We start from the raw sequence: 11684 nt of genomic DNA, 5'->3' as shown, positions 1-11684 counted from the left end.
TAATTTTAAATCTGTTTTAAAAAAAGGGCTTTTAGGAATAAAATTTCCATTTCTTGAAAGAAATTTAATTTGTTTTCAACAGTTACCCACTGGCAACTACTTCCACGCTTACATAGGGTGAATAAATGTGTTATTGTTCTTGATGCATCACTAGTAAGTAAAGTAAATTCTTAAGAAAAGGTTTTGAAAGTAAATTTACGGTTCACATGCATTGCTCATAGTGTCAATGTGCACTGTTTCTAACCTGTATCTGCTGCCAGAGATCTCTAGGCTTTGAAAATTTCTGTGTTGCGATTCACAATGAAACGAATGAGTGTCATTAAGAAAGTAGCACAGATCTGTTTAAATAATAAGATCGATGGAGTGCTCATTTTCTTTGGATTTCAAAGCTGGCACTTTTAAAGTGAAGTACATTTGCAGAGGATGCGCTATTTTTCAACGTCATTGGCATGATTACAGGGAAAACTGAAATACGTTAACTACATTTCATAGTAATCTGTCAGTTTCCAGAATGAGATTTTCACTCTGCAGCGGAGTGTGCGCTGATATGAAACTTCCTGGCAGATTAAAACTGTGCGCCCGACCGAGACTCGAACTCGGGACCTTTGCCTTTCGCGGGCAAGTGCTCTACCAACTGAGCTACCGAAGCACGACTCACGCCCCACGCCCGGTACTCACAGCTTTACTTCTGCCAGTACCTCGTCTCCTACCTTCCAAACTTTACAGAAGCTCTCCTGCGAACCTTGCAGAACTAGCACTCCTGAAAGAAAGGATATTGCAGAGAAATGGTTTAGCCACAGCCTGGGGGATGTTTCCAGAATGAACATCCCCCAGGCTGTGGCTAGGCCATGTCTCCGCAATATCCTTTCTTTCAGGAGTGCTAGTTCTGCAAGGTTCGCAGGAGAGCTTCTGTAAAGTTTGGAAGGTAGGAGACGAGGTACTGGCAGAAGTAAAGCTGTGAGTACCGGGCGTGGGGCGTGAGTCGTGCTTCGGTAGCTCAGTTGGTAGAGCACTTGCCCGCGAAAGGCAAAGGTCCCGAGTTCGAGTCTCGGTCGGGCGCACAGTTTTAATCTGCCAGGAAGTTTCAATCTGTCAGTTGTTTGTGCTTATTCATTTTCATTTTTGGGCGTAATCATAGCTGCACAATATCAGTTCGAGAATATTGTCAAAATAATATTGAACGTATACGTGCGTAATGTTGACATACAGGTATTACGCGTTAATTTACTAACGGCATGTGTTGTCTTACAAGATTTCAAAAGACATTGGTCATATGGACCAGCATCCCCTTCTTTCCCCTCGCCTTCTACATCCCACGAATAGGAGGACTGTGATTGTCACTCCGCTGTTCAGTGCTTCATACTCGGCCATTAGGCGGCTGCAGTGGGAGAGAGTGACAAACAACCTGTGCGCGTGAAACTTTAAAAGTTATACTTTCAGAAAGTCATAACTGCTTGCAATGAGAATTATGGCCAAAATTTTCGGGCAGGATCGATTACTTCGGCCGAAGTCTTGCGGGTCTTCTATTTTCTCCTTAAAATATGAGGTCTAGTCTTTGATGTTTCCTTGTAAGATAAGAAAACCAGAATACACAGTAACATAAACAAATATTAAAAAGTACACTACTGGCCATTAAAATTGCTACACCAAGAAAAAATGCAGATGATAAACGGGTATTCATTGGACGAACATATTATACTAGAACTGACATGTGATTGCATTTTCACGCAATTTAGGTGCATAGATCCTGAGAAATCAGTACCCAGAACAACCACCACTGGCCGTAATAATGGCCTTGATACGACTGGGCATAGAGTCAAACGGGGCTTGGATGGCGTGTACAGGTACAGCTGCCCATGCAGCTGCAACACGATACCACAGTTCGTCAAGAGTAGTGACTGGCGTATTGTGACGAGCCAGTTGCTCGACCACCATCGCCAACGTTTTCAGTTGGTGTGAGGTCTTGAGAATGTGCTGGACAGGGCAGCAGTCGAACATTTTCTGTATCCAGAAAGGCCCGTACAGGACCTGCAACATGCGGTCGTGCATTATCCTGCCGAAATGTAGGGTTTCGTAGGGATCGAATGAAGGGTAGAGCCACGGTTCGTAACACATCTGAAATGTACCGTCCACTGTTCAAAGTGCCGTCAATGCGAACAAGAGGTGACCGAGACGTGTAACCAATGGCACCCCGTACCATCACGCCCGGTGGTACGCCAGTATGGCGATGACGAATACACGCTTCCCATGTGTGTTCACCGCGATGTCGCCAAACACGGAGACCATCAAATGGTTAAAATGGCTCTGAGCACTATGGGACTTAACTTCTGAGGTCATCAGTCCCCTAGAACTCAGAACTACTTAAACCTAACTAACCTAAGGACATCACACACATTCATGCCCGAAGCAGGATTCGTACCTGCGACCATAACGGCGCGCGGTTCCGGACTGTAGCGCCTAGAACTGCTCGGCCACCCCGGCCGGCACGGAGACCATCATGATGCTGTAAACAGAACCTGGATTCATTTGAAAAAATGACGGTTTGCCATTCGTGCACCCAGGTTCGTCGCTGAGTATATCATTGCAGGCGTTCTTGTCTGTGATGCAGCGTCAAGGGTAACCGCAGTCATGGTCTTCGAGCTGATAGTCCATGCTGCTGCAAATGTCGTCGAACTATTCGTGCAGATGGTTCTTGATCTTGCAAAGGTCCCTATCTGTTGACTCAGGGATCAAGACGTGGCTGCACGATCCATTACAGCGATGTGGATAAGATGCCTGTCATCTCGACCGCTAGTGATACGAGGCCGTTGGGATCCAGCACGGCGTTCCGTATTACCCTCCTGAACCCACCGATTCCATGTTCTGCTAACAGTCATTGGATCTCGACCAACGCGAGCAGCAATATCGCGATACGACAAACCGCAATCGCGATAGGCTACAATCGGACCTTTATCAATGTCGGAAACCTTATGGTAGGCATTTCTCCTCCTTACACGAGGCATCACAACAACGTTTCAACAGGCAACGCCGGTCAACTGCTGTTTGTGTATGGGAAATCGGTTGGAAACTTTCTTCATGTCAGCACGGTGTAGGTGTCGCCACCGGCGCCAACCTTGTGTGAATGCTCTGAAAAGCTAATCATATACATATCACAGCATCTTCTTGCTGTCGGTTAAATTTCGCGTCTGTAGCACGTCGTCTTCGTGGTGTAGCCATTTTAATGGCCAGTAGTGTAATAGTAAAAGTAAACGGAGTGGGGTGTACGGTGGCCCTGTTGTTGGCTAGCAGTTCTTGAGAAATGCTAGTGGATAGCTCACTGGACTTGCATTCGGGAGGGCGATGGTTCAAATCCGCGTCCGGCCATCCCGATTTAGGTTTCGCGTAATTTCCCTAAATCGCTTCAGGCAAATTCCGGGACCGTTCATTTGAAAGGGCACGGCCGATTTCATTCCCCGTCCTTCCCTCATCCAAGCTTGTGCTCCGTCTCGGATGACCTTGATGTCGATGGGACGTTAAACACTAATCTGCTCCTCCTCTCCTCCTAGAGAAGTACTGACGCATTAGAATGTTCCAAGATTCTTCCCAGGCTTGTCTCTAACCTGGTACAGTTGACTTTGAAAGTTACGTGATAAGCTGCTACTTTCATTTCTCAATTACATTTGTCCTTGTATGTAGCGACTTATTTTATACCTTAGATTCCAAAACTTTGGTTGGCTGGTAGGGTCTGTGGTTTTTGTGGGGAGTCCTGTGGCCACTACTTACCGTACTGTACACCAATGAGAGCGCAGCCCGCCCTCTGGCCATGCTGACACTGGTTTCAAAGGCGCCTGCACTTCGAGTTGTGTTCTCTTTTCTGCCGTAGCGAGGTGCTGACGTCTTGTTTTCGTAGCAGCGGCGTGCAGTGTTCATATTATAAGTCCGGGTTTTTACTATTTAACCAAGTAAAGCGCCATTTTGGGCGCGAGCGGAATTGTGCTTAGGGTTATCACTATTGGTTCTTTGTCTTATGAAGTGTAGTACTGAATACGTCTTTAGTTATTCGAACTGAAGGTCAGGTCATATAACTAAATCACTCTCCCATTCTATTCGATTTAACAAATGTTTTCTGTTGCATATCGATGTGCTCAGAATCATTTTATTCGTTTCTGGGTTACAAACCACGCGTTGTGCACTGCAAAAATGCAATGTACTATTCTTTCTGTATGTTTATGATGTACTTATATTAAGTGGAATCATGTATGTTCAACTTTGGTAGAATTTTATGAATGACTTTGCGGGCTTAACTTGTACATTTAATGCTACTATGCCTGCTTTCTATACATTGCCTGATTTATTGCGTATTCTACTCAAATAAACTATTTTATTCGTTCGATTAGGTTTCTTATATTTACATGAATCATCACTGTTTTCATTATAAGGCACAGTTTCTTCTTATCAGGGCAAGATAGGTTTACTTTAGTAAAAAAAAAAAAAATGGTTCAAATGGCTCTGAGCACTATGGGAGTACTGAGGTCATCAGTCCCCTAGAACTTAGAACACGTTACAATTTGGCGACTCCTGCCTGATCTCAGTACGTATTTTTATGATCAGTTATTAATTGCAATTGCTTTCATATAACGTTTACGTCTGTGTTAAACAGTTTTAATAGTACTATCACGTCTAATCATACAATGAAGGCTTTCACGACCGCACGATTCAGCTGCCGAGAATTCGTCCGGGTTGTATGGCCATGGTCCATGGAACTCTTCTATCCCTGACGTTTGACATCTTCAGAGGTGCTCCTGGTTGTGCTGAGTCTTGCCGACTATCACGTCTTGTGGATCACGAACTGTGCTACTACCCACTACCGCTAATATTTATGCTTTATCTTTAAAACATTTCCAACATTCTGCGTTAGTGAAATCTTCTGAAAGACGGTACTATGTGTGAATTAGGACTTTCTTACTTATCGTTATTAGTTGAGGGTTACAAGTTTCTTTTACAGGGTATACATTTCAAGTGAAGACATTGAAATGTCTCAAACACTACACGAGGGTCAAATAAGTTATAATTCCAATTTATTTTTCTCGGAGGGGGACATCCAAAGATACCATACTCGATCTGCCACCCGACCACTTGGGTGGGTAGCGAGGAACAACTGTGAAATCTTCACTGTGAGCCCTCGCTTTTTATTGCAGATCACGATTCTACGGAATAACCTACATACGTTTTGCCTGAAGCATTTTCTTCGTTTCGTCGCAGGTGGCGCTGTAACTGGAGGAATAGGAATTGGTATTTAAGACATGCTACTCAATGACCCTTGAATATCCAATCGCATGTGGGGCCCGATCTCCATGCTGCGGAGGTAGGACGGGTCAGTATTTCATATATTTCATAACTTCTAATTGGAAACCCCATTCGCAATGTTGTATTTCCGACATATCGAACAGGGGACTACTCGACGAGCTACCGTGGCCGTGTAGCGAACCACGACGTATCATGCGATCTCACGAAACGTGCAGACGTAGAACAGATAGCGGCTCTATATACTACGATACTCGCTCAATGTTTATTGCCTGCACACCTACCTATCATTTGGAGAACAGATGTGCACGTGGACGATGAATGGTGCAACCACAGAAGAAAAAACTGAAGTGATCCTGATAACGGAGAATGTAGGAGAAATGTTGAGGCTGCTGTTGCCTTGTATGCCGAGCGCTTTCAGAAGAAAACTCGCTCACGTTCGTTCTTTTACAAGACTGTGAACCCCTTTATAGCTGATGGCAGCGTATAGGCCGACAAAAGGAAACGAAGCAAACGTGTTACAGTAGAATCTAATGAAATAGCTGTACTAGCGGCAGTGTACCACAATCTATGGATTGCCTGGCAATTGCACCGCGATTCTGGTATGTCCGTAGGTACTATTGTCACAATAACGTATCGTCATAAGTATCATCCATACCACGTGTCACTGCATCAAGACCTTCATGGCTCCGATTTCGATAACAGGGTAGTGTTTTGAGAATGGCCACATCAACAAACGCAACGCAACATTCTTTGTCGAGGTACTATTTCCTGATGAGTCTACATTCACGACCTCTGTAGCGTTAACCGGCATAACATGCATTACTGGAGTGCACTGGTTACGGCAAGTTCACTTTCCACGTCCTAGGTCGGCTAACGTATGGTGTGGCTTCATGAGGAACAAACTCATTAATCCGTATTTTATCGAAGGCACGTGAATAGAGGCAGTTATCGAAAGTTTTTGGAACAGGAACTACCGGTACTACTGCAGGATGTAGCCCTAGGAATTCGACAACGTATGTGGTTTCAGCATGACGGCTGCCCAGCTTTCGATCCGATATGTGGTTCTCGAGGTATTTCAGTGTCTTCACTTAAAATGAACGCCATGTATATACTGGGGTGGGAGTGGGTAGTACAAAAGTAGCGAAATTATCTCTGGGAATTGGTAGAACACTTAGCGGCAACTTTATTGATGGGGACCAGTGCGACTGTTTTTGTATGGCGTTCTTTCCAGGCGTTCGGAAATTTTTCAACGGCAGACGTGAAATTTCCTGTTAGGGAAATCAGCAGCAGAAACTGGCGCAATCCTTAAGACGGCCTATGGAGACGGGGCTTTGAGCAAGGCAAGGTTTATGAATAGTTTTCTCGTTTTAAAGGTGATGGTGTTAGTTTTAAAACGAATCACGATCGGGACTTCTCTCGATCTCCAGAACGGGCGAAAACACTGAAAAAATCCTTGTCGCGATTATGCTGGTTTGTCGTAGAACAATCGATGATTGGTGCAAATGACTGCTGCATGTGCTTTCTGATGCCCAAGAGCCAATCGCATGCGCGTATACCGGGACTGCAACAACAATCAGAAACTGATCCAGATTTTGACGCAAAAATCATCATGGGCGACTAATTGTGCTGTTATCGATGGTTTCAGAAACCGAGCAACGATCCAACTAGTGGAAGAATCAGTCATCAAGACCAAAGAAAGCAATACAGATGAGATCCCATGTGAAGACAATGTTGGTTTGTTTTTTCGACATCTAGGGAATCGTCCTTCATGAATATGTTCCTCATGGCACTACAGTTAACCACCATTATTACCTTCGAGTGCTAAAACAATTACATAAAGCAGTGAGAAAAAGAAAATCCTCATAGTTGCAGTCAGGGGATTGGCTTTTTCACAACCCCCCAGCACACAAACTGCACGTAAGGCAGTTTTTGGCCAAAAACTAAGTGAAAAGAGTTTTTCAATCACTCCCCTCATCGGATTTGGCCCCTGGTGACTTTTTTTTTTTATTTCCGATAACGAAAAGAAGCCTGAAACGAAAGCGGTTTCAATACCGAGAAAATATCCCTGGAGGTACAATACTGCACAACTTAAGAGGAGTTTAAAAACTGTTTCCGCCAGTGGAAGAAATGTTGCGACAAGTATAGGGGCACTATTTTGAAGGTGAGTATGTTCTGAAAATGTTACGTGATATACACAGTGTTTTGTAAAACAGTTCTTCTCTTGTATAAGTATGAACAATTCTTGCTACGTGGAACATAGTGAATACAAATTACAGTACTTGCATATTCAACCTCGAAGATGTTAAGTCATTTTATTTTCTTGCCAATGCTTCGTGCTTTTGAAAAATAAGTTGTTTATCCTGTCAATTGATACAGCTGATATCTAAGGATTATAGCTGCAAGTTGTGAGGATCGTATATCATCACATGCTATTTGCTATTATCAGTGACATTTGAGGGTAGATTTATCACACTGTTAAATCGCGGCGACAAGGTTGCAGCTACCTCTGGTTTCACCGAGGTAGAATTTCAAAGTAATTTCTGCCTGCTGACAACGTTTTGAATAAAGTCTGATTGTTGCTGCTGTGCGCGGACGCCTAGCGTGGGATTCAAGTCGACTGAGTCGATCTGGGCGTCCGAGACGAGAGCGGTCGCTTTGAAACTACGCGCGGGCCGGCATTGTTCGGTTGAAATTGTCAGTTCGTTCTGAATACAATTACTCGCGCCGCATTTGTTCACTAGTAAGTGTCTGTGTGGAAAGATCAATGTACAGTCAACAGTATTGACGTAATGTAGCAAGCATCCAGGAGTCGTTTTATGAAGTGATTGGGAGCAGTTTAATGTAATTAAGGATTTGACGTTATTTTAATATTTTTCGCATTTTTATGGACTCAGTTCAGTAGTGTAGTCCACATTTGTCCGGACGTAAATAATGGTTGAATTATTTGAACTTTACATGCAAATGGGGTAAGAAAGGATATCTTTGTTTTGTCTTAAAGTAAAGAAGTAAATAGAATTTGGGCACAAGTGTAGACAGTTAACATATCGTATAACATTAATTGTTTCTATCCTCTTTTCGAAATTATCATTTTTTGTGGAAGTGTCTAGCTCCAACTATCATTCCGAGGTCAAACTCGGTTAATTCCAATCGTGCAGCCATAATGATGTCGGAAACCTTTTCACATAAACCACCTGAGCATAAACGACAGCTTCCTCACCTGACTCACGTTGTGATATCCTACTCCCCTTGTTAGCCTCACGTTCTCTGCTTGCTGTTTGCCATCAACGCTACCATAGAGGGAACCATGGAGAAAGTAAAAGTCTTCGCACAGTGCAAGAATACTGTATGTGGCTGAATGCGTGGGAGTTATAACGCAAACTGCGGAGATAATTAGTACTCAGACACAAAGAGCTGTTATGCATAGTATCAACAAGACGTTGGCGCTGTGGATGGACATCCTTGAGCAAAGAATATAGGAGTGACTAGGAAGTAAGGAGCTCAGTAGTTTGTCGGTTTAGGATTCGTGAGAAGCACGTCCCTAAACGTATTTTTTCTTTTTCTTTGAGTCATCAGTATTCTGACTGTATTTATGCGGCCCGGCAGGAATTCCTCTCTTGTGCCAAACACATCATCTCACAGTAAGTAGCACTTGCAACCTACGTTCTCAGTTATTTGTTGGAGGTATTCGAATTTCTGTATTACTATCTACAGTTCCCTCTAGTACCCTGGAAGTTATTCTCTGATGTCTTCACAACGTGTCCTATCATTGTATGTTGTTGTTTCGCACAGGTTTCTTTCTTCATCGACTCTGCAAAGAATTTGTTTATTCCTTGTCTTATCAGTCCACCAAATTTTCAACGACCTTCTGTAGCACCACATTTTAAAAGCTGAGATTCTCTTTTGTTCTGGTTTTGCCACAGTCCATGATTCACTTCCATACAATGCTGTGCTCAAAATGTACATTCTAAGAGATTTCTTTCTCAAATTAAGGCCAATGTTTGCTACTGGAAGACTTCTCTTGGCCAGGAATGCACTCTTTGCCTGTGCTAGGCTGCTTTTTATGTCTGCCTCGCTGCGCCCGTCATGTAGTATTTTGCTTCGAAGATCGCAGAATTCCTTAACTTCACTTTATTAACAGACATTAAGTCTTGGGCTATCCGTGATTGTAACTTCTATGTAAGTGATGTATTAACAAATGTGTTAATATTAAATATTGATATTATTAATTGATATACTGTTAACTTCAACTACTTCGTTGTCACCAGCTTTGATGGTATGCTTATCTTTATTCTCATTTCTGCTACGCCTTTCCTGTTTCTTCAGTTTACTCTCAATCTATAGTCTGTACTCATCAGATTGTTCATTGCATTCAAGAGGTGCACTAATCCTTATTCACATTCACTGAGGGCAACAATGTCATCTGTAAATGTTATCACTGATATCTTTAACTTTGAATTTTAGTTACTCTATTGAACCTATCTTTTATTTCCGTCATTGCTTTTCGGCTTGTAGATTGAACAGTAGGGGGGAAAGATTAAACCCCTGTCTTACTCCTTTTTAATCAAAGTACTTTCTTCTTGGTAACAACTTTAGAACTGCCTGTCTGGAGCCTTCAGCTTTGTGAAAGCCAGATTCTCAGGCAACATGTTCTCCGTTTTCTGTTCCATTCTTCTGTGTACTATTGTTGTTAGCAACGAGGATGCAGGAGCTGTTAAGATTATTGTGCTATAGTTCTCGCTCTTATCTACTTTTGCTATCTTCTGGATTATGCGGATGATATTTTCCCTAAAATCTGATTGTATGTCGCCAGTCTCATGGATTCTACTCACCAACGTGAATTAGCACTTGTCTACCGCTCCCCTCTCGCCCCGCTCCCCATGATTTCAGAAATTGTTATGCAATGTTGTCTTATCCATTTCACCATATTTGAGCGCAAGTTTTCCAAAACACAGTCAAACTCTGACTCTAAACTAGATCTCTTATGTCTTCCATATCGGCTCTCATTTTTTCTTCCTATCACGTGGTCAGAGCCCTCCCTCGTAGAGGACTTTAGTGTACGTTTTGCACCTATCTACTGTCTCCTTTGCTTTTAACAACTAATTTCATATTGTTCGCCTATAGTTGAAGGCCTTGGTTTTAATTTCACGGAAAGTTGTTCTGACTTTCTATCGGAAGCACTTATGACCATTTCATTTCGATTTCTTCACATTTTTTCTGCAACATTTTTGTCTTAGCTTATCTGCACGTCCAGTTTATTTCATTCCGAAGTGACATACTGTTGTATTCCTGTCTTTCCACGAATATTTTTGTCTTCCTTCTTACATCGACCAGTTGAAGTATTTCTTTTGTTACCCAAGATTTCTGCACTTTTACGTTCCTTGCACCTAAGTTTTTCTACCCAACTTCTGTCAGTGTCCATTATAGAGATCTCCATTATTGTGAAATGCCACTGTATTATTCATTATCACAGTATTGCAGTGTGTACAGAGAGAACTTCAAACACGCCTCACTACTTTGTCATTCAACTTCTTTCTACATTGATTCTTGCGGACGATTTTCTTAAAGTCTTTAACACTGCTAAATTGTATTCCGAGTTAAAATCTGCTTTTGTGTACGCGTTACAGTCCAGTATTTGATTTCAGAATCTCTGTCTGACCGTGATGTAATCTAACTGAAATCTTCTTGTATCACTCGCCCTTTTCCAAGTATACCTCCTCCTCTTATGTTTCTCCAACAGAGTCTTCACTGTTACTAGCTGAAATGTATTACATAACTTAATTAGTATTTCTCCTCTCTCATTCCAACTACCGAGCACATATTCTCTCATAACACTTCCTTCTACACATTCCAATCGCCCGTGACTACTATATTTTCATCTCCCTCTCTGTACTGAATTAGTCGTTCAATATCTTTATATATTTCCTCTATCTCCTCATCTTCTGTGTTGTAACTGCGACCGGAACGGTCGCGGGGTTGACGTGACGGAAAGCGTGGCCCGCGAACAACACAAACGGGAGAGGACGGACACAAACAACGAATGACCTTAAGAACAACAACAAGATAGAAACAACAGAGTTACAAGAAAACCTAACTAATCAACCACGTCCACTCGTACACGGAACAAGAACGTAAATACGCTGTCTGAGGCGACACGCCAAGATTAGACTGACTGGCTGAGCGAGAGGCAGGCGCTTAAATACATAATCGGGGACGACGCTATTGGCCGCTGGGACCACGTGTTCCACCGTGGCGCCCTCACATTAAACGTGAGACAGGAGGTGCGCGCCGCCACGGCTTACAGCGCGATGGTGCAGAGACCTCTATGGGTCTTCGACGTCCATGACGTCTGGCGGGGATTCAAAATCCGTGGCGCGTGGTACCAGATTCTGCTTGCGACA

At 43.0% G+C, this 11684-nt stretch overlaps 2 non-coding genes across 2 annotated transcripts; one reads left to right on the top strand and one right to left on the bottom strand.

Moving 5' to 3' along the window:
• Positions 1-574: 574 nt before the first annotated feature.
• Positions 575-649, bottom strand: Trnas-cga (transfer RNA serine (anticodon CGA)). Its single transcript has one exon. It is a non-coding gene; the product is annotated as a tRNA-Ser (tRNA).
• A 337-nt stretch (positions 650-986) lies between these two features.
• On the top strand, positions 987-1061 carry Trnas-cga (transfer RNA serine (anticodon CGA)). Its single transcript has one exon. It is a non-coding gene; the product is annotated as a tRNA-Ser (tRNA).
• The last annotated feature ends 10623 nt before the right edge of the window (positions 1062-11684 follow it).

This window comes from Schistocerca nitens, chromosome 1, assembly GCF_023898315.1.
Source record: "Schistocerca nitens isolate TAMUIC-IGC-003100 chromosome 1, iqSchNite1.1, whole genome shotgun sequence".
Taxonomy (NCBI): domain Eukaryota; kingdom Metazoa; phylum Arthropoda; class Insecta; order Orthoptera; family Acrididae; genus Schistocerca; species Schistocerca nitens.
The sequence above is the reverse complement of the archived record's forward strand: the minus strand, read 5'-3'. Positions and strand labels throughout refer to the sequence as shown.